This window comes from Labeo rohita, chromosome 22 (assembly GCF_022985175.1).
Source record: "Labeo rohita strain BAU-BD-2019 chromosome 22, IGBB_LRoh.1.0, whole genome shotgun sequence".
NCBI classification, from domain to species: domain Eukaryota; kingdom Metazoa; phylum Chordata; class Actinopteri; order Cypriniformes; family Cyprinidae; genus Labeo; species Labeo rohita.
In genome coordinates this window covers 21,361,626-21,370,189 of record NC_066890.1, presented here as the reverse complement: position 1 = coordinate 21,370,189, position 8,564 = coordinate 21,361,626, and positions in this window count along the sequence as shown.

Below are 8,564 nucleotides of genomic sequence, written 5' to 3'. Positions count from 1 at the left end.
TAGTTATTATCATTAATTAGTTTATTTTTATTTAAATTATTTAATCATAATTGTTATTGTGTTATTATAGTATCATTTTTATAATATTTTTCAAATTAAATTAAATTAAATACAGTTATAACAATAAAAATAGTATTATTATTATTATTTTTCAAATGTAATTAAATGAAATAAAGATATAATAATAATAATAATAATAATAATAATTTATTTCATTTAAATTATTTTACCATAATCATTATTTGTTATTATTATTATTATTATTATTTTATCATTTTTATTTAATTTCATTTTTCAAAATGTAATTAAATGAAATAAAGATATAATAATAATAATAAATAGAGTAATATAGAAATATAATAATAATAATAATAATTATTATTATTAATAAAAATAATAATCATCATAATTATTATTATTACTAATCATTTTATCATTTATCATTACTAATAATTTTATTATAAATTAATAAAATATTAATTCATTTTTATTTTATTTTTGTAAATAAACGAAATACAGATATATGAGAATAATACATATATAAATAGTAATACAGATAATAATAATAATAATAATAATAATTCTCTTATTTAATGATAAATAATTTTTTATTTTCAAATGTATAAGAATTATATATATATATATATATATATATATATATTATTTAGATTAATATAGATATATTTTGATCTTGGAGTAAAATATGACGCGTACACATTCTTGACAAGCTTGGTGAGAATTAGTAGATAAGATACTGGGAAAACATTAGTTGGATGATGTGTGTTACCAAATATATATTTTTAGATATAAATATTGCACAACAGAGAAACTAAAAAGTGAAACACATCAGCAAATCACCTTCTGATTTCACAATGTTGTGTGTTTTGGGATTTCCAGTCGAACAATGACTTCATGGAGCTGAGGTCATTTCCAGAGAGCCGGAGCATATATTTGTGAAGGTCTGACCTGATGTTCTGAAAGTTTAAGTGAGATGTGAAATCCTCCACTGGTGTCCCGTTTCACTGTATGTACGGTGTTTGCCAGCTCTTCTGCTTCCAGGGAGTATCACACATCACAAACTCCGGGAGGTCAGAGGTCACCGGGACACCACGGCCCCCTTTGCTGCAGCAGCAGGAAGTGACACGGGCGTTTGAGCATTTCTGGGGGGGCTATTTATAAACCTGTTGACCTTTTCTGTCCACATGCAGCAAGTAATTGACATGACACGTTATTGTGAGCCATGGGAGCTACTGATCACCTGCACTTCAGACCACAGAGAACTCTGACACAAAAATAAAAAATAAAAATCACAATGGACAGATTTAACAGACTGCAGCATGAATCAGACTACAGACAGACGGAAAGGAACTAAGGGAAAATTTGCCTAGAGTAAATGCCTGAGTAATAAATTATTTTAAATTATTAATAAATATTTATTATCACTGTTATTATGTTGTTATTATTATTATTCATTTATAATATTAATAATATTAATAATAATATTAACATATAATAATTACAATATAATAATAATAATAATAATAATTATTATTATTATTATTATTTATTTATATTATTATGGCAATAATACAGTAATATTAAAATATATAAAAAAACAGCAACATAATAGTAGTAGTAATAATAATAATGTTACATTTTATTTTAAATAAACATTAATAATAATAATTATTACAATAATGTTAAAATGTATATAAAAAGCATAATAATAATAATAATAATAATAATAATTAATAATAATGTATTTTAGTTTAAATAAACAATAATTGTTACAATAATACAATAATATTAAAATGTATAAAAACAGCAATATAATAATAATAATAATAATAATAATTATTATTATTATATAATTATTATTATTATTATTATTAAGTTTTACTAGTAATTTTTTTTACTAAACTTATATAATAAATTAAAAATGATTTGTAATTGAAATAGGAACATTAGTGTTGTTTTACTGTCAGAATAATAAATGATGATAATTACTGTCATTAAAAAATGATAAGAAAAAAATAATACATTATAGCATTAATTTTTATAATATTTATAATAATAAAATAAATAGCTGAATTTATTTTCATGGTATTATTTGTATTTGAAGTGGAAACATTTGTGTTGTTTTATTGCCACAGTAATAAATGATTATAATTGCTATTATAATCATTATTATTAATAATAATATAATAATAATTGTATTTTTTTAGCAACAACAGCGATATTAATAATACTATTACTAATAATAATAATACTAATACTAATAATAATAATAATAATAATAATAATAATGAATGAATAACTGAATGAATGAATTATTATTATTATTATTATATGCTATATAAACCCTATAATTATAGAAGTTTTAACAAGTATTTAAATGTATTGTTATTGTATTATTTGCATTGGGAACAGAATTGTACAGAATATGACCTGTGCTGAACACAGTTTGCACAGCCAGAGAGAAACTTGACCCTGACTTAACCTCTGACCTCAGGTGACCTCTACTGGTTCACTGTCACCCAGGAGTTACAATAATGTTGTAGTGTAGTTGTAGTGTAACGTAGTAGATAGTAATGTGAAAACAAACATGAGCTGATGTCATTAAGATAAGATGAGCCAAAGTACAGTATGAATCAGACGTGACACACAGCGTGAGAGTGTTATGATGTCTGTCCTGTGCAGACGGGGCGAGTGTGAGCGACAGGCAGTCAGACCTGGTGTGTCACTGCAGATCAAGTCCTGTCTGGTTGTCTGATTTAATTGATAAAGCCAATTTTCAACCCCCATTAGTAGGCCAGCCAAAATTCCTGAATTCAGGCTTTGAAGAGCTGCTCCTGCTCCTGCTCCTCCCCACCGGCCTCCTCCTGCCAGCGGCCGCTTCCCTTCTGTCTCAACAGAGCTCACTGGAAGAATCCAAGATTTTCAAGGAATTTCTTCAGTGAAATACAATCTGGAAGCAGAGGGAGGGTCTGCCACAGAACATAGACGCTTTACTATCAAGAATCTAGCAGGACTGAGACACAAATGTAACATTTGTAGTTAATATCTAATAATTCATATGCAAAGTGAAATAAAAAAAATATTGTACATAATTTAACGCATAAATTAATTAGCCATTGCAGGTCAGGTTCTTTGTTCATCTCAAGTTGATCAATAGTATCAATAGTGTTATTATATTTTTAATAATAATAATAATGATAATAATGACGATTATTATTCTAAATTATTATAATAAAATACAATAATATTAAAAACATCATCAGTGTTGTTGTCAAAAATATGGTTAATAATAATAATAATAATAAATTATTATTAATTATTTATTTTTATTATTAATTCTTTAATATTATTATTTAATAATGATAATAATAAAACACAACAACAATAATAACAACACTATAAATAACAAACAAAATATAATATTGTTACATTTTTAGAAGAAAAAGAATAGTATAGTAGAATAGTAAACAACAATTAATCAATTAAGTAATAATACAATACAATTAATACAATACAAATACAATTAATACAATAATACAATTATTATTATTATTATGATTATTATTATTACTACTAGTACTATTATTATAAAAATACAATAATAATACAAATATTATTGTTGTTGAATAATAATAGTAATAATAATTAATGATAATAAATAATAATAATAATTATTATTATTAGTTCATTTTAACAACAACACCATTAAAATATTGTCTTAGAAAATGAAAACACAACAACAATAATAACACTATAAACAATAAACAAAAATATAATATTGTTCTACTACTACTAATTATTATTATTTCTTAAAAAAATTGTAATTTTTGTTATTGCTGTTGTTATAAAAAATTATTATTATTATTATTTTTCTTTAAAATATTATAATTTATGTTATTGCTGTTCTTAAACAACTTATTATTACTAATGTTGAATTTAATAACAATAATAGTAATAATAAAAATTATTATATATTATTAGAATAAAAATCAAATAATAATAAAAACATAATTAGTGTTGTTATTGTCAAAATATATGGTTAATAATAATGTTGAATTTGATAACAATAGTAATAATAACAATTACTATATATTATTAGAATAAAAATCAAATAATAATAAAAACATCATTAGTGTTGTTATTGTCAAAACATATGTTTAATAATAATGTTGAATTTAATAACAATAGTAATAATAATTATTATATATTATTAGAATAAAAATCTAATAATAATAAAAACATCATTAGTGTTGTCAAAAAATATGGTTAATACTACTACTACTACTAATAATAATGTTACATTTAATAACAACAATAGTAATAATAACAATTATTCTTAGAACTTGCTATAATAATAATAATAATAATAATAATAATAATAATAATGCATGTTATATTTTTGTATAACATGTTTTATTAATATTAATTAAAAAACTTCATTATACATACATATATATATATATATATATATATATATATATATATATATTTTTTTTTTTTGTCATTTTTATGGTTTTATTTCTGTTTGGGATTTGTATTCTGTGGGAACAAATGTGCAATATATATATTCCTTTTTTTCTGAAGGATACAAGAGCTGTTGGGGAATTTCAGGCTTGATCTCCTGATTGTCTGGGAGTTTCACCGAACAATGGCGAGCTCACGGCCTCCATGCTGTGAAGTTCGCCCTGCTTTCGTTCTCAACCCACTTCTTTTAAATCTGAAGGGTGGCAGGAGGAGGGGGCGTACAGACGCGGGCCTGTAGAGAGGCACGGCAAAACGGCCGGGTGGGGGGCATCTGTTTGTGCATTGTATGTGTTTTCCCGAGTCAACAGTAGAGGAAATGAACGCAGCAGCTAAATATACAAACATCACAATGAGCTAGCGAATAGCAGCTGCACGCGGGAAGGCTAATGCAATGAGTATAATAGCAGATGAAGACAGCCGGCGGATATGAGGATCTGGTAACGAGTGCGAACGGATAGATGGACGGACAGATGATGTGAACTGGAGGTCAAGGAGAGAGCGGAGAGCCAGGTGAACGAAGCGCTATGCGATAGGTTGTTAACGCCCAAGTCTTCTCAATGTGACACTGTGTTGAGGTGTTTGTATGCGATCATCATAGCAGCAGGTCATGAGGGAATCACCGTTCCAGGCTGGAGGAGAAAACAGGAAGCCGTGCTGATGGTTTTTTTCCTTTAACTGGTGTTAATGTGGACTTAGAGTTCTGGATTTAACCCAATCATCATAGAAAGACACAGAGCTTCACTGTACACCTCAACCTGGACAGAATCATTACCAGAAAACATCCACAATCAGACATTTGCTCAATCTCTTTCTCTCACTATATTTACAGATCTGCCCATTTTGGGACAAGTTTACTAAACAGGGCAAATTAGCAAAGCGCAATCCCGTAAGTCATGTCAGAAGGACCGAATTACGGTTACGCACATGAATGTCACCACAAAATTGTAATTATGAGCAGGAAAATTTCCTTTAAAGTGGACACCGGATGCAAAATTCACTTTTACATGGTGTTTCCATATAGATGTACATGGACACAATCACCCTACATTTATAAAAATCAATTTACTTCCTTTTTTTGAACCCCCAAAAAACCTAAACAATCTCAATTATCAAGCCGTTTGATTTTCTGACCAGTATGATGTCATATTGCTCAGGCTCCGCCCACAACCGCTGACGGACTGTTCTGTATTAGCATATTTCTGCCATTTTCTCTATGCTCGAGCAGCTGTAGTGACAACGTCTCGTAAGCAATGCAGGTGCTTTGTATTTAAATGTAAAAGTGAACATAAAAGTCTCTCCCGATATCAGAGCCACAGAATAAACAAAAAATGGTGGAGGGGGCGGGGCAAGCAGTAGCTCATTATCATTTAAAGAGAAATGCACCGAAACGGGTTGCGCTGTTTTTGACAAGGCAAAAACGCGTTGTTTTACACAACCATAGAGGGATTTTAACCAAAGAACTGTATGTTGCAGACATTTCATGAAGACCCTAAAGAATCATACAAACTTGTGGAAAATGGGTATCTGATGTCTCTTTAAGCCCATGTCAGTGAGAAAATCTAAAGCAGTATCTATGGAGTCTGTACTGACAGAAATTATTCACATTTTTATTATTTTACAATAAAACTATCTAGGTGTGTGTACAGAATACCACAGTGCAGTACAATTTCAATATTATATATAATCATTCAACTTACAACACCTTCATAAGTTCCATAAAAACATAATGCTTTATTAATCATTTTGTAGATACAGAGGGACGTACCATATGACAATAATGCTTCACTAATGCTTCTTTAGCACAGTTTTTGTTTAAACTATTTTTGTTTAAACAAAAATTGTCATCAAATGAGCATTTCAGAGTATCCCACACCTTAAGGCCAAAGTATACGTTTTTGTATGTGTATGTAAGCGAATGTTTAGCCTTTCAAAGTATACTCCATTTGATATTGTGTGCAAATGTGGACAGTTGACACATGCTTCATCTATGTCCAGTGTCTGCTCTATACTGCCCTGCAAAGGCAAAAGACCTTAATTTCGATTTTGGTCAAAAATGAGTTATTGATATTTTTGGGACATTCAAGACATCCTTCATCATGTGTATAAGTATCTTAAGTCAATTTAGTTGTTTTTCCGAGAAAATAATGAATTGTCTTAACCGTAACTGGGAGAAACCAAGGCAGAGCACCTTAAAACACCAGTTACCGCTTTTTGACTTTGTTTGGAACGTTCAAATTGAGTTGGGGCGTTCTGCCTTTGTTTAGCCACGCGTCAGTATAAAGTTACAGTGCTGACTCTGAGTTATATGGTGTTTTGCCTTTGTTTTACTGTCCATTAAAGTCTGCCGCATTTTAATTACTGTGTAACTTGTATACTTTCATACATCTGATCTGTCACTGAAGCATTAGACAAACGAATTGGATAGATAGCGATCGGCCAGACAGCTCCATATAATAACGCACTGTACAGAGATATTTTGGCAAATGTAAATGTGAATAATCTTTAAAGATTTTTTTTTTTACTTTTTATAATGCAGATTATACAGCAAGCTGTCACTGCTAGTTGGACGCGTGTGGAATAGAATGCAGTAGCATGTAGCATGATCAATTATAAAATTAGTAGGCTACGAACAGTTTGCAATTAAATCCATATCCTACCTTTTCTTGTAACCCGATAAAATGAATACACAAGCATTCTGGCCATTCCTGCTTGCTGGCATTCACATCAATCCACAAGTCGTTCTTTTAGGTTAGGCTATTTCATTCAAGTCAATATAAAAACTATTATGCTATGTCTCGCGTTCTCTTACGTTACTGAGCATAGCAAAGTGTGGTACGAGTACTAGTAGTCGAAATTACCGCAGTTACACAGAGGAAGTTACCGCATTTTGCCTTGGTGTGACTTCTCGCTTTTTGCAGACACTGCAAAGCTAGAGTACGCTAACTTCGAAATAGGGGTAAAAATTAAGTTTGAGCTCACAATTTTTTAATGTAGATAATTTTTATTGCTAAAACATCTAATTGCCAAATTTCCAGTGTCCTACCTATAATTAATTTGGTTGGACAAATAAAAAACTTTAAAGTCATTTTTCTCATTTTCACACTCTAGCCAGTTAAGGTCTTTTGCCTTTGTAGGGCAGTATATTCTCTTACAAGTTATGACTGATAACACATATTTTTGAACTACTTTAAACCAAAGCTGAGTAAGCTCTTGTCAGTGTGAGCGTCTGTTGGTCTGTTGCTGTTGCAGTTTCTGCTATTTTGTTGTTCCGTCTCATTAATTTCATTTTCTACTCTGAAACAGCAGCCCCAGGACAGTATTGCCACCCTGTGAAACAACTGAGTACCGCAAAACAACTTTGACGTGCATATGAACCTGTGCATACAAATTAAGCCCAAAACAAGTTGTAGCTGGATGCTTTACATGTCATTAAACAGTTTCATCCTGTCTAAAAGTGGGCGTAACCTGGACAAAAAATAGCTGTGAAGTAGACCAGACTTTATGCGGATTGCCAAAACACAGGTTTTGTGAGACATTTTACTTTCTGGATAAGGTGAAATTTCACTTCCTCTCCCTATATAACACCGTGTCCTAACCAGATGCGATGCGACACTGACCTAACCAGCTGTGACACGGAACAAAGGATTCTATTTTGATGTGATATCACAGCTGAAAAACAACAACCCAGCAGACACAGGACATCAATATAACATCAGGTTGACATTGGACATGACGTTGGACAGACATTGCATTTTGGTTGAGAATGAAAATCAGGTCGAGCATACAAACATCACAGAGACGTCTATTTGACATCCGCATTTACATCTGGAAGACATATTTTTTATAGTGTTTGCTCATCTGCAATACGTCTATAGGACATTTCCTATCAGATGTCAAACAGACGTCTATTAGATATTTTTAAGATGCTTATGATTTATAATGTATGTAAAACTGACATCTTACAGACATCTGTCAGATGTTTGTACACAGCAGATGCTTTCCAGATCAAGTGATCTTTAACA